This window comes from Pseudorca crassidens, chromosome 14 (assembly GCF_039906515.1).
Source record: "Pseudorca crassidens isolate mPseCra1 chromosome 14, mPseCra1.hap1, whole genome shotgun sequence".
Lineage (NCBI taxonomy): Eukaryota > Metazoa > Chordata > Mammalia > Artiodactyla > Delphinidae > Pseudorca > Pseudorca crassidens.
Window position 1 is genome coordinate 23,081,675 of NC_090309.1, and position 26,238 is coordinate 23,107,912.

The 26,238-nt window shown below is 34.4% G+C and overlaps 1 protein-coding gene across 3 annotated transcripts in view; it reads left to right on the forward strand.

The window, feature by feature from the left end:
* The window catches only part of LRRTM4 (leucine rich repeat transmembrane neuronal 4), an 848,801-nt gene that overhangs the window by 165,616 nt on the left and 656,947 nt on the right, over positions 1–26,238 (forward strand). The window lies entirely within an intron of this gene.

Consider the following 26,238-nt stretch of genomic DNA (forward strand, 5'->3'; position numbering starts at 1 on the left):
TTTCTTCTTCATTTGTTTCGGTCTGGTCGGTTTTTATCTTGCCCCTTCATCTGTTATGTGTTTCTCTGTCTTCTCATTTTGCTTAACTTGCTGTGTTTGGGGTCTCATTTTCACAGGCTGCATGTTCATTGCTCCCATTATTTTTCGTGTCTGCCCCCAGTGGTTAAGGTTGGTTCAGTGTGTTGTGCAGGCTTCCTGTTGGAGGCGACTGGTGCCTGTGTTCTGGTGGAAGAGGCTGGATCTTGTCTTTCTGGTGGACAGGACCACATCCGGTGGTGTGTTTTCATGTGTCTGTGACCTTATTATGATTTTAGGCAGCCTGTCTGCTAATGGGTGGGATTGTGTTCCTGTCCTGCTAGTTGTTTGGCATAGGGTGTCCAGCACTGTAGCTTGCTGGTCATTGAGTTGAGCTGGGTCTTAGCATTAAGATGGCAAGCTCTAGGAGAGCTTTCACTGTTTCATATTATGTGAAGCTGGGGAGTTCTCTGGTGAACCAATTTCCTGAATTTGGCTCTCCCACCTCAGAGGCACATGCTTGACATCCAGCTGGAGCACCAGGACCCTGTCAGCCACACAGCTCAGAAGAAAAGGGAGAAAAAAAAATAAAATGAAATATAGTTATTAAAATAAAAAAAATTATTAAAAATTTTTTAAAAATTAAAATGTAATAAAAAAGAAGAAAAAGGAAAAAAAGGACAGACAGAACCCTGGGACAAATTGTAAAAGCAAAGCTATACAAACATAAGCACACAAAGAAGCATACACATACACACTCACAAAAAGAGAAAAAGGAAAAATATATTTATATCCATATATAAAAAAAAAAAGGAGGAAGAGTGCAAACAAATCAATAAACAAATCTACCAATGGTAATAAACTCTAAATACTAAACTAAGATAAACATAAAACCAGAAACAAATTAGATGCAGAAAACAAACCCTAGTCTACAGTTGCCTCCAAAGTCCACTGCCTCAATTTTGGGATGATTCAGGTATTCTAGAGATGCAGAGTACATCAACTTGGTTTTGGAGATGTAGTCCACTGTGCCTGAGGCTGCTGGGAGAAATGTCCCTTTCTCTTCTTTGTTCACACAGTTCCTGGGGTTCAATTTTAGATTTGGCCCCACCTCTGCATGTAGGTCGCCTGAAGGTGTGTGTTCTTTGCTCAGACAGGATGGGGTTAAAGAAGCAGCTGATTAGGGGACTCTGGCTCTCAGGCCGAAGGGAGGGAGGGGTACAGCATGTGGGGCGAGACTGCGGTGGAAGAGGCCAGTGTGACGTTGCAACAACCTGAGGCTTACCGTGTGTTTTCCCAGGGAAGTTGTCCCTGTATCACAGGACCCTGGCAGTGGTGGGCTGCACAGGCTCCCAGGAGGGGAGGTGTGGATAGTGATCTGTGCTTGTACACAGGCTTCTTGGTGGCTGCAGCATCATCCTTAGTGTTTCATGCCCATCTCTGTTGTCTGCACTGATAGCCATGGCTTGCGCCCATCTCTGGAATTTGTTTAGGTGGTGCTCTGATTCCCCTCTCCTTGCTCACCACAAAACAATGGTCTCTTGCCTCTTAGGAAGTTCCAGGCTTTTCCCCAGACTTTCTGCTGGCTTGCTGTGGTGCACTAGCCCACTTCAAACTGTGTTCATGCAGCCAACCCCCATCCTCTCCCTGGGGTCTGACCTCTGAAGCCAGAGCCTCAACTCCCAGGCCCCATCCACCCCAGCTGGTGAGCAGAGAAAGCTCTCAGGCTCGTGAGTGCTGGTCAGCACTGATCCTCTGTGTGGGAATCTCTCTGCTTTGCCCTCTGCACCCGTACTGCTGTGCTCTCCTTCGTGGCTCTGAAGCTTCCCCTCTGCCACCCCGTGTCTCTGCCAGTGAAGGGACTTCCTGGTGTGTGGAAATTTTCTCCTTCACAGCTCCCTCCCAGACGTGCAGGTCCTGTCTCTATTATTTTGTCTTTGTTTTTTCTTTTTTCTTTTGTCCTACTGAGGTATATGGAGAGTTTCTTTCCTTTTGGGAAGTCTGAGGTCTTCTGCCAGCATTCAGTAGGTGTTCTGTAGGAGTTGTTCCACATGTAGATGTATTTCTGATGTATTTGTTGGGAGGAAGGTGATCTCCACATGTTACTCCTCTGCCATATTGAAGGTCTCCCCTTATAGCGTATTTTTATAGTAATAACACAATTTGCAATTATAGCTTTAAAGAACATAAAGAACATTCTGTTTTGCTAATGTTACGAACAGAGATCATGCTACAGATGAATTATGTCTAAGCCTTTATATATATTAATTTATGGTGATATAAATTATTTCCTGTTGCAAAATGATTCTTGACTGTTATGTAACCTGTATGTAAATTGCACTAATGTGTGAGTACCTCTAGAAGCATAAAATGGAATACTATGGGAAAAAAATTAATGCTCCACAGTTCTGGGAAATGGTATTTCACTATGTGAGAAACTATTGCCTTCACACCAATTTTAAAAGTATATACATGTGTATTTTCTCTTTCCTAAGACCATCCACTGCTCAGTTCTCTCCATGGTAGTCAAAGCATTGTCCATTTTTCAAAGCTGTACAGCACACAAATTTTACAGCACTCAGAGCCCCCTAATCAGCAGCTTCTTTAACTCCATCCTGTCTGAGCGAAGAACACACACCTTCAGGTGACCTACATGCAGAGGTAGGGCCAAATCCAAATTTGAACCCTAGGAACTGTGTGAACAAAGAAGAGAAAGGGACATTTCTCCCAGCAGCCTCAGGTGCAGTGGATTACATCTCCAAAACCAAGATGATGTACTCTGCATCTCTGGAATACCTGAATCATCCCAAAATTGAGGCTTTGGTTTAAAATGAATAGGGAAAAAATATAAAGAGGTGTTTCCCTGGGGTGTAAACAATGTTATTGTGAAAGTGAATATTTAAGATTAAGAGTTACCGTGTGCTGGCCTGATTGCTAGATTCTGAGTGACAAGATGGTCCTGTTCTTTAGTACATGTTGTGCCTGTGTTTGTGATATACTAAGCCTCTAAAGCCCAGGACTCAGGATAGGGGACCGTCTCATTCAGGTGTAGTAGCTCCAATAAAGTCAATATTGGCTGCCTTCCATAATGAGTATTTCCATAAAGCCTCCCCATTGGATTCACAAAGTGCAGCACAGTATCTGGCACATATTAGGACCTGAAGAAATGAGAGCAGGGAGGGAAGGAGGAATAAAGGAAGAAGGAAGGAAGAATGGAAGGATGGAAGGAAGGAAAGGAGGGAGGGAGGGAGAGAGTGAAGGAAAGAAGGAAGGTTTATGGTTTTGTTCAGGCAGATAAGAATTACTCCTGCTTGTGATGTGGTGGGATAAGTGGGCATTTGTTAGCTCAATTGGCAGTACCATCTTGAAACAGAAGTTCCTTTAATGGGAGGTAGTTTAAGTATAAGGAGGTATCAATTTTCTTAAGATGATCAGTCAGGAAATAGGTTTAAATTACAAATCCACTTTGGTAACTGGATAGCATTTAAGGATCTACAAATATCAAGGCCTCTTAAAGTCTCTTTTTGTTTTATATCTAAACAAAGAGCCAGTGTATAAATAATCATCTGATAATCACCCGTTTGAAATTGTCCACGTACTAGTTACTTTTGCATTTTTAACACAGTTGAGTGGTTCTAATTCATCACAACCCTGGTTTGGCTTTATCTTTGGCCCTGGCTCTAAGAAAAGTTTCATTACTTTTTCTGCGGGTAGAATTGATATCTTATTCAGTCCCTCAGATTTTCCAAATTTCTTTTTGAAACAAAACCAAGCATTTTTCAGGTCTTTTATTTCTTAACTGTTCTTCTATAGGTATATTAAAATATAGTAATAATAAAAAATACAGTTAACTTGATTTGAAATGGCAATATGATTGGCAGCTATTTAAAACCTGATAGTTTTAAAGTGAGATTGTAAAATTTTCACCTGGAACTTTTTTCATGCTCAATTACACTTATTTTTTTATAAACTTTAAAATACTTGTGGATACATATTTTGGTACACATTATAGAAAGGGACTCCTTTGTTCAATATCTAACTCTATAAAATCTGGTATATCCTTGGAATTTCTTGTTAATGGTTATATTAGATTATTTGTAAATTACTATTTACAAAACCTTTCCAATTATATATGGGACTTTAAACTAAAAATATATATTACAGAGTACATATATTTATATAAAAGAGTATCTATATGCTATCTTATATATTAATTTGCTCATTTATATATTTATTTTATTACTTCACTGAAATGAATTAGTGACATAATGAATTAATGATATAAAACACATTCACTAACATGCCTGCCTTTGGAAATGCTGATGAAAAGACTTAGAGAAAACATCCAGCTAAGTACAAAATTTGAAATACAATTGACACCATACTAATTCATTACTCTTCATAAATAGTACTCTTTCATGTATGCTATAAATTATTTGATATAAAGTGATTGTAATAGAAAGAGAGACTTTATAAATTAGCTTAGGTGATAAACAATATTTATAAATCTCAAAATTTACTTGTAACTGTAACAAAATTGCATGAAAGAAAAACAATATTCCCACTAAAGTGAAGAAAAGAAACAATGAATAAAAAAGAGAAACTCTCTCTGATTTATTTCCTCCAAATCAGGGCCTGCAGACTCCTTTTGTATTGCTGTCACAGTTTTGAATGTCTGATGTACAGAAATAATATGCTGGCCTTGCAGTTATGAGATCTGTGCACCACCAACTACATGGTATGACCTTGGACAAGTGACCAAATCTCTTTAGACCTAGGCTAGATGATATTTATGGTCTTATCCAGCTTTAACATTCTATATCTAATCTAATCTTTACTGTGGTGATTCAATTCATTCACTTCTCTAGACATGGGGCCTGAATGACTGTTCACTTTCAGAAACCTTTACTTTTTCTATTTTTGAAGACTGAAGTTTCTAATCTGACTTTTCCTTTCTTGAAGATGGTCATGTCTCTTAGTTCTCTGTTACACTGTCAGGTAAATCAATTTACCACACCATACATCAGAGACCTTCATCCAGTCAGGGACAAAAATCTACATCAAAAGAGTGATGTGAGCAGAAAAAGAACAAGGAACTGATCTTATCCGAGGTCCTGTGAAAAAATGAATTAGAGAATCCACTTAAATATCCTCGATCATATTTTTGTTTCACTATCAGTGAAGTGGTATATGATAAAAGCTTGAGGACATTTTAATATAATCTCTATTCAAAAAATAGAGGTAATGTGAAGTAATGGTGAAGTAATTTTATTAACTATTAGGCTTATGCTTTCCAACTCATTACTAGGTCCCTAGTTTATGCATAATTTTTCTCATCAAATGGAATGACTTCCCTTTAGGTAAGCTGGTCCTTGTCAAGAACCATGAAGGGCCCAAGATGTTACCCTGCTTGCAAGCTCACAAGTTAGCCTACCACACTTTCACAGAAACTGGGAGAAGGTGCATGAGAACTCAAGGCACGGCAGACAGCATGAGCTTCCTGTTCACATGGCTTCTCTTTCCTCCCCAGCTCTACAGGGTGATATGGAGTTGTCCAGCTTGATGGTGAGCAACTTTGAGTTCAGGAAACCCCAGTCTTTTAGAGGATCAAATCTGCTCAACTTTGTTCCAAATGGAGATATCCTGGACAGCAAAGAAACATGACACTTGCTTAGAAGACATGCAGAAACATGCAGGATCCATGAAAAATTATCTCTCAACAGTCCTCATAAACAAAGAAAAATCAAAAACAAAAAATGTAAAAAATTCACCTTTATATATAAATCTGCATGCTTATAAAAATTAGAATGTCTTCTTTCCTAAGGACATTAGGAAGGAAGACATTCTAATCAACCAAATCTAGTCATATCTAACATCTATTAAATGCCTATCATATTCCAGGCATTTTCATATATAATTTTACTCTAATTTCTAAGTCATCTCTATGAAGAATATTATATAATTCTCAATTACATTCTCAATTATATAAGAATATTATATAATTCTCAGTTGAGAAGGAATATTATTTCCTTCTTAATTACAAGGAAATTTATGGTCTCACAAGGAATATTACCTGTCTCTTGGTCATAAAACCATTCCATAGGGCTTCCCTTTTGGCACAGTGGTTGAGAGTCTGCCTGTCGATGCAGGTGACACGGGTTCGTGCCCTGGTCCGGGAAGATCTCACATGCCGCGGAGCGGCTAGGCCCGTGAACCATGACCGCTGAGCCTGTGTGTCCGGAGCCTGTGCTCCACAACGGGAGAGGTCACAACAGTGACAGGCCCACGTACCATAAAAACAAACAAACAAACAAACAAAAAACATTCCATAGAGAAAGTGGGATCTAAAACTGGTATAACACATTGAGAAATAATATTTATGAGGGCTTTATGTGAAATGAAGGTAATAATCAACTTTTGCTTAAAAATTTTCTCTTTGTTTTATTGACTTAGTAGATGCACTGAATTTATTTAACCTTGTTAGGAGGTAGTAGCATCCTTATATAAATGTGCTAATAGAGGATTAAGTAGATTTATAGGTTTATGAAATCTGTCCCTTTTGCTCATTTTAGAAAGCTTATTGATCTAATATAGCCAACACTACTCTTTCCTCTCTTTTTGGTCTTTTAAGCTTTCAAGTACAGTTATTTTAGAATAATTTGATGAGGAGTTAGGCTCAATAACATATCTTAAAAATATTTTCTTTTAGAAATAATCTATCTTCTACATCAGAACTTCTAAAATTGTACCATGTAACGTGTTTTAAGTATAATCTAGATTTTTATTCAAAAAGAAAAAACAAACAAGAAAAAAAGAAGAAAGTCTACTTATTAGCTTAGGACATCTGGTATTATTGATGGAGTGAGAAATTCTGAGGTTCATACATTTCAAAAGTATGTTTTAAAGTAAACTTGATCATCCTAAAACTATCATAAATCATGCTTATTCGATATGAGTTTTTGCTAGAAAACTGCTCCCATTTTAAAGCTTATGATTGCCTTAAGACAACTGCCTAAATAGTCAGTGAGTGGATTAACTGAGGAGCAAAGAATTCCACTACACAAACATTTTCAAAGCCAACAATAACTAAAGAGGATTTGTTCTTTACCAGTGAATCTACTTCAGAAATCTCTTTGCAACCACGGTAAATACAAATCTGTTCTCTTGTCTATTGTTAATGCTAGTGTTAGTTGACTTAATTTTGGCTAAGCCCTAAGGATAAAAGGTTTAGAAATGTACAGTTAGAATTATGGATGGAATTCATAAAATCAAATGGGTCATTAGAGTGCAATCTACTCTGATCCCTTTTGAAGAATTCCACTTTCCATATCTCTTGATCTGTTTCTCAGCCTGCAGAGATCCTACTGTGATTGTTACCTCTTAAAAGGCATTACCCAACAATGTTACTTTTCCGCTTTCTAAAAGTGTTGTTTTTTTGACTTCAAGTTTCCTTCCTATGCATTTTTCACCGGGAATTGCATTTAGAGAATTAAAAGAAGACAGTATAGCTGGGAGATTATTAGATTATTGTAAATGCTACTACTTGAGTACTGTAATTTTCATAGCTTTGCTGTAGCATATATTATTTGTATAAAGTGAAATTTCTTTAATAGAGATGAATTTTAGTTTATAGCAAGATAGTACCCACATATATTAACTTTAAATCTAAACTTGATCCATCTTCACCTACTGTCCTTCACAAACCTGTTGTTGTATCAAAACTGGTGTATTATATTCCCAGAAATATTTTTCAAATTTCTCTTTTTACCAACTCCTTTTCCTTTTCACTAGGGAAAGATAAAGACAGACCTTGCTCGATTTAGGCCTCATCTTTTCTTTAAATTTTCCTTGAACACCCAAGTCCTCAGTGATCTTTCAATTTCATCAAATTATAATTAACCTCTTTTATTTTTGCTGTTCATTAGTATTTTTACATAGATTGTATACTGCTAGTAGTACTACTACTAGTAATAGTAATAGTAGCAAGAGACGTAGTGATAAGTAATTAACATTTATTGGAAGCTTAATATATGTTAGACATTGTCCAAAATACACACTTTCTCATTTGATTCTCATAAAAACCTAATATGTTGAGTTCTTTTAAGAAAAATTTAGAAATCCAGTATTTGAACAAATAATGGATAAAGTCACACAAACTATATATAACTATATATGCTCTATAGAGCATTTTTAATGATCTATGTTTTTTTAATATTCTTATCTTCCTAATTATATTAAAAGCTCTTTGAGGGAAATGACAATGTCTTACACATTTCTTGCTCCCTTGTAGAACCTAATTTCATGTACACTGAAAGTTCTTAATGAATACTAAGTTATTAATTGAACAACAGATGCAGTGAATTATAAAATATGCAGTTTAACAAAATATAAATATTAAGAGTAATAATAAAGTAACCAACAATAGCCTCATTTGTTCCAGCACATTTCTATCTGCAAAACCAGCTCTTGTAAAATTAAGTACTGCAACAGTGCAGCTTAGTGTAGTGGTTCTCATATTTAAACTTGCATTAGAAGTCCCTGGAAGGATTATCACAGCACAGATTTTTGGACCCTCAGAGGTTCTGATTCAGTAGATCTGGTGTAGTTGCAATATTTTGCATTTCTAACAAGTTCCCAGGTGATGTTAATACTGCTATTCCAGGAACGAATCTTTGAGACCCACTGGTTAGTGATTTTAGAAGTGTGGAGCTAGAACCCCAACTCTGTCACTTTTAAGTTGTGTGAACTTGAGCAAATAATTAATATCTCTGGGCTTCAGTTTCTTCATCTATTGAAAGGCACTTTAGAATTTTTGTGTGGATTAAATGAGACAGCATGTGTAAATTGCTTACAATAGTGCCTAGCACATACATAAGTTCTCAGTAATTATTAACCATATTAATTTTTATATTAGCTATAATTATTAAGTTGCAAACATTGATATAACCAACTGTTTGCTAAACTGTTTTATGTGTGTGTGTGTGTTGTGGTGAAAAAAGCAAAGCATTGAGAAATAGACTCAGCTGTGATTCTCAGAATAGCAGAGAAGAAGAGCTTGAAGTAGAAGAAAAGCATGAGAAAAGCCTTAGTAGAAGATCCAAACAATTGTACAATGATCACAGAGAGCCTCATAGGGAAAAGAAAGGTATGTGAGAAGTGGAAGAAAGCAGGATGATTTAAAAAGAAGCAGAGTAGAGGTCAGAAAGTCAAGTAAGAGAGAGATATCTTATTTGCAAAGCAGAAATAGAGATGCAGATGTAGAGAACAAACGTATGGATACCAAGGGAAAAGTTGTGTGTGGGGGTGAATTGTGGGACTGGGATTGACACATATACACTACTATGTATAAAATAGATAACTAAAGAGAACTTACTGTATAGCACAGGGAAATCTACTCAGTGCTCTGTGGTGACCTAACTGGGCAGGAAATCCAAAAAAGTAGGGATATATGTGTACATATGGCTGAGTCACTTTACTGTACAGCACAAACTGACACAGGAATGTAAAGTAACTATACTCCAAAAAAATTAATTAATTAATTAATTAAAAAAAATAAATTCAGGTAATTTTTTAATTATCTGAAATGTACAAAATTCAAGATGAATGTTTTTAAGAATAAAATTATCATCACTACTTTATAGGTAGTTAACATGATCCATAGTTTTCTCAATCATTTTACTTTAGTTTATGAAACAGGAAATTGATATAATTTCTAAAATTTAATTTGAGGCACAAAAACATATCAAATATTTTCCTTGTTCCTTGTGAACATGCTAGCAATAAAATTGAAACTGAGGGAATTTTGCAATTTATGGCTCTAAATGGAGAATATGCATATTTTTTTAGCAACGGGATGTGCTGTACCAGGGTTCCATTCAAATGATGTTTTTAAACAGCAAAGGTAACTACATAACAGGATAATATCTAAAGATATAAAGTAAGTGATTTAGATACGGCTAGTACTCTACCGATTGCCCCATTTTTCAGCTTAGATCCCCTGTATATTTAGATTTCAATTAAAAAAAATATATTCCTTTCTGCTTTTAACAGGACTAGTTTATTCTAATCTAAAATGATGTGAGGAAAAAATACAGCAGGAACATGATATCCAGCGTTAACAGTTTTACATAAAAGGTCATTCTGTGGCCACTGTTGTGAGAATATGCTCCTGAATATTTTTGCATACCTCATGAGGCAGACAGCAGGGTAATAGAATCAGATTAACATTGCTAGGATTTACATAAAGGAGAAATACTTTTGTTAGTGTTTCTCAGAGTGTGGTCTGTGGGTGCCTGCCCCAGAATCACAGAGGATGTTGGTGAAAAATTTAGGTCTCTGGGCATCTCCCAGGACCACTGACTTACAACCTCTGGGAGTTTACTCATGAATCAATTATTTTAGATATACCACAGGCACTTTCTCCTGAACTTGTAACTATCTGATGTTGACAAGTGCAGGCTTCCTGGGAGAAATTAGGTGGTTAAAAATAAACTACATTTTCTTCCTGTAGGTTAGGAAGTGTGCAAATAAATTAAGCATGCAAATCAGGGGTAAAATACCTGTAGAGAGAACAAAGCATGTATTAGTAAATATTTTATTTTATATTTAGTTTGAAAAATGCTGTAATTCTCATGTATGCCAGATTACAGAAAAATCTTCAAGGAGTATATAATAAATCTGAATACTTCAGTCCTAACCATGACTTGAAAGACAGTAGAAAAGTTCTACAAACTTATTCTCTTTATACAAATATTCTTAACCTGAAAATACCTAAAGAGGTATTCATATTGCATGATAACAATACAAAAACTATTCTATAGCTTGTTTATTAGTATTCCAATGAGAAACTGAAATGACTTATATATTTATTATATTTACATATTATATCATAAATTATATAAATTTTTCTTCTTTTGCTAAAGTCCATCACCTTGTCACAAGAAAATGAGTGGTCTCAAACATTCTTTTTCTGTGCAAAATTGTGTATGTGTGACTATATAGTAAATATCTAGAAGTGTGTTCACTGGATATTCTTTTTCAAAATACCACTAAGTCACCTAACTAAAAAGGTTGTGACAATTTGCATGCTCATCAAAATACTAAAACGACCAACTCCTTTCCCAAATTCCTATTCACCTTGGCTATTAATAAACTTTTTCATCTTTACCTGACATATGAATAGAAAATGGGGAGTTTTTATTATAATTTGCAGTTATTTAAATCAACTGAGATTGTACATTTGTATGCTTATTAGCTATTTATCTATCTATTGATCAATTCTGTTACTGATCTTTTTTTTAATTGATTTCTAAGAGATGTTTTATGTAAAGCACTTCACCCTCTTGCTGTCATATAGTTGCCAGGTTTTTTCTGGTTATTTGTCCTTCAGTTTGGTTTATTATATCATCTATACAAGAACTTTAAAATTTTATGTAATCAAATTCATTAATATTTCCTTTTCTGCCTTTCTTTTGTGTATCACACTAAGAAAATTTTTGTATATCTTTCTAAGTCTGAAATCTCTAACTTATTAATCTCCATTTTTCAGTGGTCTCATAAATTAATAATAGCTAATTATACACTATGTTATAAACATATTATTTATATCTACTTTTACTAGGTTTCTTGTGTTCCTCCCATTCAAAATAATTGATTCACCTGATCACAAGGGTGATTCACATAAATAGCTTAGAAAGTTTAGAAAACTAAAAGAAAATTAGAAGTATTCACCATATTACACAAATACTGCAACTGCCACTAGTTGATATATATTATTCACCTATTTTCTTATGTTTTATCTATTAATGTGTTAATCAATTAATTTGACCATATTTTTATCTCATTGTATATTTTTTTTATAAACTAATTTTTAACATCACACGTCTTTTCCCCTGAAGTTCCTTGTAAACCTTACTTTAATAGCAACATAAGTGTTTCATTACATAGACATGCCATAAGTTTTAAGCAGGCTAATTCCAGGTTGTTTGCTATTTTATTTAAAATTGTGTTAAGTATCTTTTTCATAGTCTTCTGAATAAAATTATCATTATGAACAATTCTTAGAAGTTAAGTTCCTGGGTAAATCTATATGAATATATTTTCGGCTTTTTTCATATGTTGACATATTACCCCAAAGGAATGTTTTACTGACTGTTACCCCTTGAGTTGTGCGTGACGTTTTTCCTTTAACTGAAACCTTGCCAATATTTGATAATGTTTCTTAAAGTCTATCTATAACAATAAAAATCTTTGAAAATTTAATATACAAAGGATTTTTAAACTAATTATATGTTTCAATGGAATATTTGCCCTTGTTGTGTCTTAAGCATATTACCTAATGAGCTATAAATATAAATGTTTATACTATTTGAGATGATTGCTAAGAATTACAACTTCATAGTCTAAAAAAAAAAATTACCTAAAGAAATGAGACCCACATATGCCTTTTTGTTGCTTGCTATCTGCATATAAACACAGTATTATGAAACTGTAGATTATCAAATGCTAAATAAAAAGTTTAAAAACAACCAGAAATAAAAACAGATTAACAACAAATCAATAACGAGATTGAGAGCAGACTTCCAAACTTTAACATAAAGGTCAGAAAACAATGACATCATATGTTTAACTTGTTGCAAAAAAAACTGCCATTCAGATAGCCAGATTAACTACCATGGATGAAAGGCAGAAGAATAAAAGGTAAAACTAGATAGAGTTTATTTATAAGCCTTTTCTAAAGAACTACCACAAAGGTATAATTCAAGTTAACACAGTAGAAAACACAGGGAAATAACAATTATGAGGAAAGAAACTGATAGTCATGTAGTAAAATCTATATATAATTTACTGTAAATATCAATATTAATAGCAGGAACTAGTGAAGGAGATTAAATTTAAGGTAGAGGTAAAATAAAGGACAACAATAATGTACTGTATGTGAGACTAGCCACTGGAGTTAACTAATCTGTGTCAGATGTTATTGGAAAGAGAATGGAGTGTATAATTCTTTAGATGTTGCCATGCTAAATATTCATATTACAGATATACACACAAACGTTAAAACTACATAAATATAAGGTATTACTTCCAAACCAGTGAAGATAAGGAAAGGAAATAAAAGTTAATACAGAAAATTCTATCAATGAATAGATGTCCAGAAAGGAGATAAGGGAGAAAGAATAAACACTGAAAATAAAAGCACAAAATATAGCCAAAAAATAAATCCAAAATATTAATAATCAAAAGAGTGAAAATAAAATCTGTTCTTAAAAGACAGAAATACATATTCAATGGAAAATATACATCTTTAAAACAGACACCTCTGAAAACTATAAGATTAAAATAAAAAATTAAAAGCAAACAATGAGAAAGTATACTAGAGTCACTTACAAGCAAGAACATTAGACAAAATCAGGAAAAAAAATGAGTTTTTAGTCACAAAGAGCACCATTATGCATAATGACAAAAGGAAGAGTTTACCAGGAAGATAAATTTCTGAGCTTTTGAAATGTGAAATGGCAAACACTATGTCACCTAATACATTCCAGCCCAGCCTCTAGGTTCTTCACACACATTAATTTGCTCACAATGTATCACAACCAAACAGGAGGGTCCATTTTACACATGAGGTCACAGCAGTTGAAAGTTTAAGTACCCATTCTGAACTCACACATCTAGCTATGGATAAAGTCAGATGTATACAGTAAGCCTGGCTGCAAAGCCTAGGATGGTGCAGGACATAAGAAGCTGCCACAATTACAGAAAGAGACATTTACCTCACATCTGAAATAATGCAGACTGAATCCAGGCACGTTCTGGACCTTTAACAACACCTGATCAGGTTACAAAGAAAGTCAAAAATGCCTAGTAGTTGAAAATACAGAGCATGTTCTCAAAGCACTCAGTTAATTATCCAGGAAAGGATATGATAGCTCCAAAAAAGTAATATAGAGAGAATTTTTTTTTATAAAAACGCACATGCACACACGAGATATAGAACTGCTCTAAGAAGAAATCATAATAAAAATAATATATATTTAAACAACAAAAATACCAGATATCTAACATGGGGAATGAATTTAAGGCAGCCTTTGAAATAAAAATTATAACCTTAAATGTATTAGAATAAAGATATAAAATCAATTAAATTTACTTATCACAAGGAGAGGACAAATGCTCCCCAAAAGTTGGAGAAAATGATAAAAGCAGATTTAATAAACTGGAAAATAAATTGAAATACTGTATAGAGAATAATTAATACCTTTAAATACTGTCATTTGAAAAATAAAACAAAATAGACATATGACAAGATTACAAAAAGGGGAAAAAAAGATTAAAAGTTAAAATAACATTTAAACTACAGATATAATTTTTAAATTATAAATGAATATCATGAATAATTGTAAAACAGTAAATATGAAAACTTGGGCAAAATGGACTTTTATAGAACAACCTAAATTAATAAACTATTTTTAAAAGATGTAAAATTTTGATAGGAATACAGACATTAAAGAGATCAAATTAATTTTCAAAATGTTACTAGACTGATTTTACTTTAAGAAAATAGATGCAAAATTATAAAATAAAGTCTTAGCATGTTTTACAAAGCAATGAAAAGATAAATATAATATATCCTGACTAAAAAAAGTTTAATTTCAGAAAGGGAAGGAAGTCTTATTAGAAAATCTATTCATGTAATTCAACACATAAACTGATTTAAAAGAGAAAAAAAAGAATGTGATATTCTCCAGTGATTCAGAAAAGCATGTGATAATATTGAGCACCCAATAAGATGTATTTTTTTTTAGCAGTTTGTAGAGAGATTACTTCCTTAACTTGATAAGTAGTATTATCAAAAACTTGCAGAAAACATTGCACTTTACAAAAAGTAGTAGAGTATACAATTTTATATTGTTCTGGAGATGTATCCAAAACAGTAAGACTAAAAATAAAGATGAATCAATATTGTAAAATGTCAATTAACCCCAAGTAATCTATATGAAGGGTCAGAAAGCTATGACTTGTCGGCCAAATCCAGCTCATGGTCTGTTTTTGTACTGCCCGATGAGCTAACAGGTTAGTAGTTTGTTGTTGTTGCAGTACTAATTGTCAGGCAATTTTCTAAGGTCTTCATTTGTTTCATTTTTTTTTTCCTCTCACAAACACTCCATGAAGCAATAGCCATGTTTTCCCATTTTACAGAGAAAGAAATCAAGACACACAGTCAGATAGTTACTTGCCTAACATCACAGAGCTAGGAAACAGTGGAGCACAGATTCAAACTCAAGCTGTTTCCCTCTAGTCTTTCTAAGCATTGATTGGAATGATAATGCCAACTTCCTGAGGTTGGAGAAAGAAAAAAAGCCTTGGAGGCTAGAGGTCTAGCAATAAATACAATGTGAGTTTTGTTTCTTTTCTTGTTTAGCTTTTTTTCCTAATTTTGCTGTGTCCTTTCTTCCAGAGAAAGTTGAAGGTAACTGTAGCAAATTACAAACAAATTCTGTTTCGTATTAACATCTACTTTTATTTTTTAATCAAATTAAAGAGTTCTCTTGAGTGTGAAAAAGTGGTGATTTGAGATTTGTAAAATTTGAGTTCTCATTGAGTGGTAAGGTTCACAGAGAGAGAAAAGGCAGGTGGAAACAAGAAAAGAGTGAAAGGATGTACGACATGTAAACTTTGTTTAAAATATATATGTATGTATATATATATATATATATATATATATATATATATTTGAACTAACATTCAGAAGAAATTTAGGAAAAATGGAACCTGGGAAGTTGACAAAATTAGAAGAAACTGAGGAAACTGAGATATTAGTAGGATCATCCAATAAGCACTGGATGAAGTTCCAGAAATTAAAGTTTATACTAGAAAAACAATTAGTACTTTTCTTTCCTTTTACTAAAGAAAACTAGAAAGTCCTTCTCTACAAAATGACTTTGGAACTTAAAATTTATAGCAACTAGATCAAGAAGTGCTACAACCACAGAATGTTTGATATTGCATTTATAAACTAGATATAGATAAATCTTTGAGACCAGATGGTCTCTAGTCAAGATTTTTGAAAGCAATTAAGACTGGCACTAAAGTTTCATAGTAAAAATAAATAGTCATTGAGAGTAGTCACTCTGTTAGAATCAAAATTTACTGACATACAAAAGAAAAGTCCCACTATAAACCCTAGAGTTACCATCTAATGACTTTCACTTCCATATTAGAAAAGTTGGCAAAATCTGTGCAAAGTTATTAGCTTCACTCACATTTAAACAAATAATTTTAAGAAGAGAAATAGTGGGTTTTTTGTTTATATGTTTGAGAAAATCATGTCCGTCTAGTATAGAAACCATAGGGAAATGGGTACTAAGTTTTAGTTCCTGGATTATTCTTTTTAAACACCTTTGTAAATTATGGAAAGAGAAAGTTCACTGATTAATTCCCTGCAAGTCAGTTCCCTCTTCTGTCTTCAGTATATTTATTCCCATTTGCTTTGAAATTCCTTCTTAGCTCCTCGATCTCACATTTTCATCACAGCTCATTTACTTTAAATTTCAGTCTTTTTTTTCTTGCAGCTATTTCCTGGAGCCTCACATCTTCATGTAATCTTTTGAGTGTGCCAAACTTTCTAACGTCATATATTTTTATTCAGCAATGGAAACTGTGGCTAGGCAGGATGAGGACATGAGCTTGCCCTCTAGCTTCAGAAGTGAGTGAATAAAAGAGGGCATGTGGAAATGTCCCTGTCCATTTTCTCACTTCCAGTGAGGCTTTGCCTTTTTGACTCTGTACCTGAGCAGTTTCACCTCTATTTTCTACTACGGAGTAGACTTTTCACTGTACATTGATCTAGGCTGTTTCCATTCCTGCCTAGACTTTTCTGACTCTATGTTAACAGTAATGTCCCCTGCAAGGGGCACATCCACTTCCACTCCCAGTCCATTCCTACCATATACTTCCTGACCAATTGTTTTCTATGAGTCGTATATCTGAATATAGCTTTAAAAATGAAGGGGAGAGAAAGAAAAGTGATGAAATCCAAATAAGGTGGATAGCTTAGTTAATAGTATGGTAACAAGCCTAATTCCTGGTTTGATGTTATATGCTTATACAAGATGTTTTCATTGAAGGAGCCTAGGTGCAGGGTACCTGGGAATTCTGTACTGTTGTTACAACTTCTTATGAATCTAATATATTTCAAACTAAAAAGCTGAAAAAAGGAAGAAGGCAGGAGACATGAAGCAGTGTTTCATATACCTCAAAACACAGTACCAATGTTGTTGAAGGACAGTGCTTCCATTTTATATTTTGTATAAACCTTGGATTTCTGAGTCTGGAGACAGACAGAAATTGAAGATAAATCCTTTTCTATTTTTTTTTTTTTTCACAAGTGAGTTTTATTTCCTGGTTGACTATAATGCAAACATTCAATATATTAATTGTTTACTTCTTCTGTAATCTCTTTTCTACTCTTACAGTTAGTGAAATATATTCAAAGACCCTCATTATAAGTTATCCATAAGTGTAAGTTTTAGAAATTTTAAGTGACTATTTTTTATTCTCATACCATCCTAGTTTTTGTTGGTTTTTATTTTTAAATTTTAGTTTATTTTCTTTTATTATTTTTTGTTTTGTTTTTGAGGACTGGGAAAAGTTGTATAAAGGTCAAATGCCATTTTAAGTCAAAAGTATCCCCAATCTGGTTGATATTTCTTATGACCCTGTTTAGTAAGCCTTTTTTTTTTTTCCCCAGAAATCATTAGGTTTATTTCTGTGAGCAAGTAAATTGTGTTTGACCAGCTGTTCTACTGCACTCATTTCCAGAAGGAATTGAATTTGCTTCTGAACTCTGAACTCACAATGGCTAAACTTGGCACAATGTGTTTTCTCATTCTTACCCCAAAAGACCAAGCACATGCAGTTATTTAATATCATGCAATTTTGAATGTGGGCTTAAAACAACATGGAGGCTTACAGCAACACAACAGTGTATTTTTCCATGAAGTGTCACATGTGCCTTCCAGAGTGAAGAAAGCACTGTTAATGCTGAAATATTATTTGCAATTTATTCATTTTTATTGGATCAGTACTAATATATGTGGAGATTTTTTTTACCAGATATCAATGCCTAGTAACATTTCTGAAGTTTATAATGAAATGACTACCTGTGATTTATGATTTATAATTATGGGCTTCTAAAAATCACCATTCTTCCTGAAATGTGCTGTGAGGTTCATTGTGTTTATTAAGAATTCAATTCTTCAAATCTGGTACTGTACTGTGTTCTGCAGCTCTGTAACTCCCCATCTAGCAAAATGGCTATAATATAGACAACATTCAGTAGTTTTTTTCAAATTAATAAGAATATAAGTAAAAGCAACTTTTTGAAGATCAATTCTCCATGGCATTTCTAAATGAGTTGGGACAGTTTTGTCCCAGATTATATTTCCAAGGAGGTTTGTATAACAGAAGGCCTTGGAAGATAGAGATACTTTCTTCCTCAGCAGAGGGCAGGTTTGCTCCTGACCAGTATAACAAAGATAATGTCTTCTTCCTGCACAAAGTTGGACGAATCTGCCAGCAGCCTGCTATAATACTGGGGTTTATCTAAGTGTGGTTGGTTCCTTAGCTGTAAGATAAACCCACTGTGTACACAGTATACTCCCTTGGCCATATGCATCACTGCTGTGGGCCCTAGGGGCCCAGGGAACCAAATTAAATATAAAGCCCATGCTTCTTGCTGTACCATGAGTAATAAAGACCTTTATCTCTTACATATGAGTTTTGTGCCTCCTGCCACTATGCATAAAACTGTGGCAGACTGAGTTGCTAGCCTTCAAATGGAGTAAAATCACATTCCCTTCAAGTTTCTTGAAATAACAATTTAGCTTGGAGCACATTATGAGTTTTTGAGTAGCTAGGAGGAACTTGAAACCAAAGGGAGGTATATCGGATTTGGAGGATTAAGCTCAGAGAGAGGAGCACAAAGGAGAGGTTGAACATATGTAAAGGAGATATGACTGATGTAGTCAGTTCCTAGAACAGAATTGACAGGAGAATCTCAAGGCACAAGAGTAAAGCATGGTTTGGGGAAAGAGGAAGTCCACTTCATCCTGTGTGAATGGAGAAAAGAAAGAAAGAACATTGTGGCAGCAGAAAGATTAATAAATAAAGAGGTGGAAAATTGAAGAAAATCAAGCCTGTTGACCACAATTTTCTAGGTTGTCAGGCAATCTGCTGAGGGAGGGGGTGAGAATTGAGTACAGAGAAAGTCTGAGGAAAAGGAATAGTTCTGAAATTGTCAGTAAGAGGATGAGAGAAGTAGCTCACTAAAGACAGGTAATGGGATTGATAGGTGGTTTTGAGGGCCCAGCTGAGTTCAGAAAATACTTATCTGTAGAGTTCTTAAAATACTGTCACATTATGGTCTCTAGCAGAAGCAAGTTGCTGTGAAATAGTAGAGAAGGCCCATTTTAGAAGTTTAATTTTCCTGGAAAAGACAAAGAATAATATCCATTGCCTGTTATTTTGTGATGAACCTTAAAGTTTCATGCCCATCCCAGGTCCTAGCTAATTGTACATCCACAGAGGTAGATGACCATTGAGATGATAGATGAGTAACATTCTTTTTACTTTTTTTTTAACATCTTTATTGGAGTATAATTGCTTTACAGTGTTGTGTTAGTTGTTGCTATATAACAAATTGAATCAGCTATATGTATACATATATCTCCGTATCCCCTCCCTCTTGCATCTCCCTCCCACCCTCCCTATCCCACCCCTCTAGGTGGTCACAAAGCCCCGAGCTGATCTCCCTTTGCTATGCAGCTGCTTCTCACTAGCTATCTATTTGAGTAACATCCTTTTAACAGAAAACTCACTGTTTGATTCTCCAGTAAAAGTTGAAACTTACATACATGTTCTAACACCTTTTTACTATATGATACAGTCCTCTCCCATCCAACTAATCATATTACAGATTAAATCCACCTTGTCTTGAAATCATGTATTAATGAGGGGCCGTGGGCATGAAACTAGAGTTAATTTGCCTGGATGCCTCCATTCTTTTTATTAGTGAAGTCTAGACAGACCATGTCACCAAGAAGCTGTGAGTGATGGGGAACTTCAATGAAGCACTTGGCAAATGCATGTCAGAGAAATTCTTAATAATAATAAATCCTCTGGCAAGACAAGAGTACTTAAGTCTGATCGTGACAGTTTAGTTTACAGAAATAAAGCCTATGTTCTCTGCTCCATTTTCTGAGTATGAATGGTTTTAATCGTGCTGTTTGGCAGATAGCTACATCAATCCATCTCATCATATCTAAATTCTGTCATCTTTGGTTAGTCATCCATAGACATATTTCTAAACTTCAAAAACAAAGAAAACCTTGTTTTATTTTTCATTTTCATCTAGCAGCTATAGAAGCATTCTCTCATTTACAGTTTGAAAATGAATGAATCTCCTGTGAAATGAAATGATGCTGTTTCTCCAAAATTAGAAGAGTAAAGATTGGTGTCAAATCAACCTTATGTTAATGTTTCATAAAGTATCATTGCTAGTGGCAGTAGTTATTATACTTAGAAACCTGATGAGCTATATATCTACAGTCCTACATCAGATTTGTCCCCATTTTCTGACCCCCACCCCCTTGCTTTCTCAAGCCAATTTCAACATCTTCCCTTGTTTCTTTCCAGCCTGAGAGTATAGATTAGCTTTAGTGAAGAGTGTATCTCTCTAGAAATGCCATGTACATTGCCTTGACCATAGTCTTTGTGGATACTTCAACTCCAATATATTCAAGTGTTTCTGGTAACTGTTTTATGTTGATCAGAAAGTTTGAGGATGACCTCAGTCTCAGTCTTTTCTTGGGATTTTCCTATATTATACACAAAACCCTGCATCAATATCAGTAGTCTCTGTTTCTTTCCTATACCTTGACCCACAATGGATTAAAAATATATAAAAATATATATAAACCAAGGGCAATGCCTTATTTATTCTTTTATTCCCAGCTTCTAAAACAGAGACTTGTACCTTGCATATATTGTAGCATAACAGAAATGTGACACATTTTCAATTCACATAAACCACATATATTTGAATTTGGGCTCTATTACTTTATATTGAACTCATTAAGCCAAAGTACCCTCACCTGTAAATAGAAATATTAAAATATACCTCATGATTTATTCTAAGGATTAAATAAATGTTATTCAAGCTAGCTTGTATTTTTTAAAAAGTAGCTTATGTTTAAGGATTCAAGGGTGTCTCATAGTACCCCAAGGGCAAGGATAAAGAAAGGACTCAGAACAAGACTGTATGTGAATACAATCATGACTTCCATTTTCCTTCTCATACCTGGTTGATGCTAATCTGCTACCTTCTTTATTTCTTGAATCCAATTTCTCTTCCTCTCCAAAGCACATGGTAGAAACAGGTGAGCTACCTGCAGATAAAATGATCTTTCTCTTCTTCTGCCCAAATTCCAAATTATTTGAGAAAAGAGAGGTTGGCCTACCTTGGGAACCTGACTACACCTGTTCCTGGGTGAAGAGGATAGTGAGTATTGGCAAGGTCATACAGTAGAAAGCTGGATCTTCTAAGCCACCTCTGGGTAGTTCAGGTAACACTCCTGGTGGCTTGGATTAGAAGAGAAGTCTAGGTTATGAAAGAGGAAGAAATATTTTCCTACTACAGAGTTTTTTATTTAAAACACAGATTATTGAATAATATTGTCTAATTGAGCTTTATATGATGATGGACAAAAGCATCTAAAGTATTTTCTTGCAAACCAGGAAATAATATTTGATTTTAATTAATTTAAATTTAAATACCCATATGTGGTTATTGACTAGTATATTGGACAATGTAGCTTCAAAATTTCGCTGTCAACAAATGGAAGCTTTTCCTATGAGGTAATCTATCCTTGTTTAATGAATGTGTAAGTGAACGTCTTCCCTAGACAGAGAACAGTTACTGGTCATCTCTTATTACTCAATCCTGCAGCTGTTTTTATACTTTCTGTAATTTCCCCTATTCTTTAGGTACTTGGAAACAGAAGTAACTGGGAGAGGTGTGTTACAATTGTTTAGTAAGAACAGAGTTAGCTGCAGCCTGCTGTGGGGGGTCACTGAGTTTCTAAAGATGTGGAATAGCAAGAAATTGGAAGGGGGTAGCAAAAATGGAAGAAGAGAGCAGAGGTATTATTAATCTTTGCCTACTCCACAATTTCACATGAGATATGCTCTATTCAAAAGTCCTTTAGACAAGTTATTCAATTCTAAACAGGTTACTACCTCAAGTAGAAAATGAGATATGTGCTCACAATTAATCATTGTCTCATGTACACATTTTCATGGCAGTAACTGGAGTTGCAATCAAAAACAACATAGACAGGCTCCCACTTTTGTGTAGCTTATTATCTAGTAAGTGACACTAAAAAATGAAAGAATGACACCAAGTGCAAGTGCCATGGAAACCTATGTGGGAGTGTGGAGGGGCATTGACCCAGGTTGGGAGGAAAGGAAGGCTTGTTTGTGGAAGTACCTCTTTAACTGAGAGCTGAAAAAGGATTTTGTCTTTATATAAGAGCAGTTGGAATTTATTAATAATGGGAAGGAGGAAGAGGGAGAGATAGTGATGTGACTAGACTTGTAACTTTAAATATTGCTTTGATTTTAGCTTGGAAAGACAGACAGGAGAGGGAGAAGTTAAGTGGATAATGCAGTGTCTGGGGCAGAGATGATAATAACTTGACCAAGGATGTTGTTCGAGATAGACATAAAAATGATAATAGTAAGTACAGTTCTTGAGACTGAAGAGGGTATTGGATAGTTTATATGAGTGTGAAATAAACAACACTGATGACTTTCTGTGTTTCACTTATACTGCTGCATGGATAGTGGTACTTTTCACTGAGATAAGAGACAAGAAGTTGGAAGCATTTGAGAGAGGTAAGAGGAATTATAGATTAATTTTTTATGATATTGGCCTTTGAGATACCCAATGGAGATGTCAGATTAAAAGTTAATAAATTGCTTGGAACTTTTAGGAGTGGTCAGGGCTAGAGACATAAATTTGGCTTGGGGTGGAAATGAGACAATTCGGGTGAGAATATAAAGTAAGAAAAGGAAGCCATCTAGGAATAAGCCTAGAAGATTTTGAATAGTTAAAGACTGGGTGGAAAGTAATAAAGCTTAAAATGTGGAGAAGAAGTGACTAGACAAATAGGCAAGGATATGTCTGGTAAGCCAAGGAAAAGCATGTTTCAAGGAAAAGAGAATAGTCAACTGAAGTGAATCAACTAGGAAATTAAGTAAGTTGAGTGCCATTGAGTAAATGACTATTAGATCTGGAGACCTTGGTGAGAGATGCTGTGGAGGAGGGCAGTACAAGGAGCCAGATTGGACTGAATGTGTGAGAAGGAGGTAAAACAACGGATGTAGAAATAATGAACAATGCTTTTAACAAAGATGTCTGTGAAGAGAAAGTTCATTGTATTTATTTATATTTATTTTTGACTTAACTTTCAAAGTGGTACATCAACCAATCTGGACATTTCATTTCATATATATATATATATATATATATATATATATATATATGTATATATATACACATACGTGTGTGTGTGTGTGTGTGTGTGTGTGTGTAATCAAACTGTTCCATCAACAAGAAGGGATTTATTGCTTAGATTTTTAAAACATATTGCGTAGAGAAAATAAAGACGCAAATAAAAACATCCACAATCCCAACACTCTTACATGGTTTATTTGCATATATTAATAGGTAATATTTATATTAATAAGTATTAATAAAGTCACTCAAGCAAACTAATAAGTAACAAACAAATCTTATTATTTACCTTCCCTTTATTTAGGTGGAGGTCTTACAGTTTATTTTAGAGACATGCCAAATCTAAACTTATTAACCTCTATGAAAAAAAAGCTGTGTCAAGAGAAAAATCATGAGAGCTTTTCTGGTTGCTTGATCACTGAATGACTCCTTAGTTTATTCATATTTTTTTCACGTAATTTTAAAAAAAAGCTGAGTGTTTTCACAGAGCTGGAACACAGGCTGATAGGATATAATTAAGTATTATGTTCTGGGGACTGACCTGAACTTTGTGGTATTTGGCAATTAACTAGGTGATAACAAGACTTTTATCATTGACTCTGTAGTATTCCTTGAGAAAATCAACATTCAGTAAACATGTTCTTGGTAAATTTTATTCTACTTAAAGTTAGTTTTTATGTGTAAGAGTCAAAATGTAGATCTAGAGTCTACTTGCCTAAAGAAAACATTCTACTCTTTTCTTTTTTCTTTTAAAGATTATTAGTTCTTACATCTCATTAGTGTTCAACTTCTACCCTGAAAATAGAGGTAGAGGTTTGGGCCCTGAAAGACTTGATAGAATCCATAAAAGTGAAATCCTTCTCACTGGAAGGATCAATGTTGGTTTAAAAGTTTGATTTAAATAAATGTTGTTTGTTTATCTCCTAAGAGGTAGAATTATGCGATTATTGGGGATTTGTCCTACTCTGGTGAATCTAAAAGCAGTGATTTTCCCACACAGAAATTGCTTCAACAATGAAAATAGCAAAAATAATATAGGTGATTCTGGTTATTATGAATCAGAAGATCTGTATTATGATGAATCTAAGATCTCTAGGCTCATGTTACATGCCTGCCTTACTGTTAAGCTACTTATTGGAGTGGATTTAGTTAGACTCCTGTCTTCTTCCTTCATGGGGTAGAGGCTGCATTAAAGGCTGTTGACTCACTGAGGGTGAGGCAAACTTCCAGGAGATGGAGGATGTAGCAAAAGGATGGAGTGAAAGGACATTATGGGACTTGCAGAGGGCACAACAGGAATTCAGATGGCTCTATAAATTCAAAAAGCAGTGTCTCCAATTTTCATTATGGCTGCTAGACTCTTAGGGCTCTCCCTTTAAAATATATCCTGGTAGAGGTTTTTTCTGTAAGTTAACATTTGGCCCTCTCCTGGTTAACTCCTACTTTCTTGTTTGGACTTGAATCCACAATTCCCTTTAACTCTCTAAGTCCTTTAAAATGGAATCAATTTTGTAGCTTTCTCCAAATACACCCCCTATATATAGCAGTTAGTTTGAAGATTCAATTTTTAGTGGAATTTTAAACAAATGTGTGCTGAGGAGCAGAAGGTAAACATTCTTGTGCTCAGAAACCACTCATCCTGCTACACTGTGGCAGGTATGCTGATATTGAATGCAAATAAAAGTTCATGCACACAGAGAGAAGTAAACAAGAGGTTTTTTTTTTTTTTTTTTTTTTTTTTTGCTTGTTGTCCATGGCATTTTCTGCTTCTAAATGCACAATTTATGAGAAAGACTTTACCAACTAAATTTGCCTTTTGAAATTCAAATTTAGGTATGTTTAGAGGGAATACATGTAGCCCATTATCTTTAGTAATTTTTTAACTGTGGTAAATGTGTCAATCATATGTGGAATTATATATCACTTGTAATTGAAACTTTCCATTATACTAAGAAGTACTCTAGTTCAACAATTTTAAACGGTTTCTTTTCATTTGAGAATTCAAAGAGTTATATAATAGGTTTAGTTAAAATTGCAAAGCATTCCTCTTAATGCCTTCTTGCAAAAGAGGAGATAAATCTTATATATATATACTCTGTGTTCAGTTAAAGCTGTAGTCTATGTATAGAGAATGCAATTATTTGTGGTAAATTCTCCCCTTTTTATTGAGGACTTAATGTTAATGAGACAGAATTTTGAAGAGCACTTTTATTAGTCATTTACTATTTATGTCACGATTCTGAGTCAGAATGGAATTTTGGGTTGGATGCAAAGCTCAGTAAACCGTTTCAGAATGACAAGACACAGAATTCATGAAATGGTACATGGCCCTGATTCCTTAAAGGACATAAGGGAAATTACCACCACTACTTCTATTCAGTGAGATGACTGGTAATAATAACTGGCTTTGTTATTTTCCATCTCACTACTGTCATTAGGGACAACGCTGGAGTCCGTGTCAGTTCAGGACTATATGCTATATTCTTAGGAGCACATTTTTCTTTTTCTTCTGATTTCCTACACTTTTCAGTTTCATTATTTTTCTTCTTTGCCTCCTACTTTTTTTCTTTTCAATATTCAGTGCCAAGTACTAAAGATATGTGGATAGCCCATGAGAACTACATAACATGAAATTTGAAGGCATA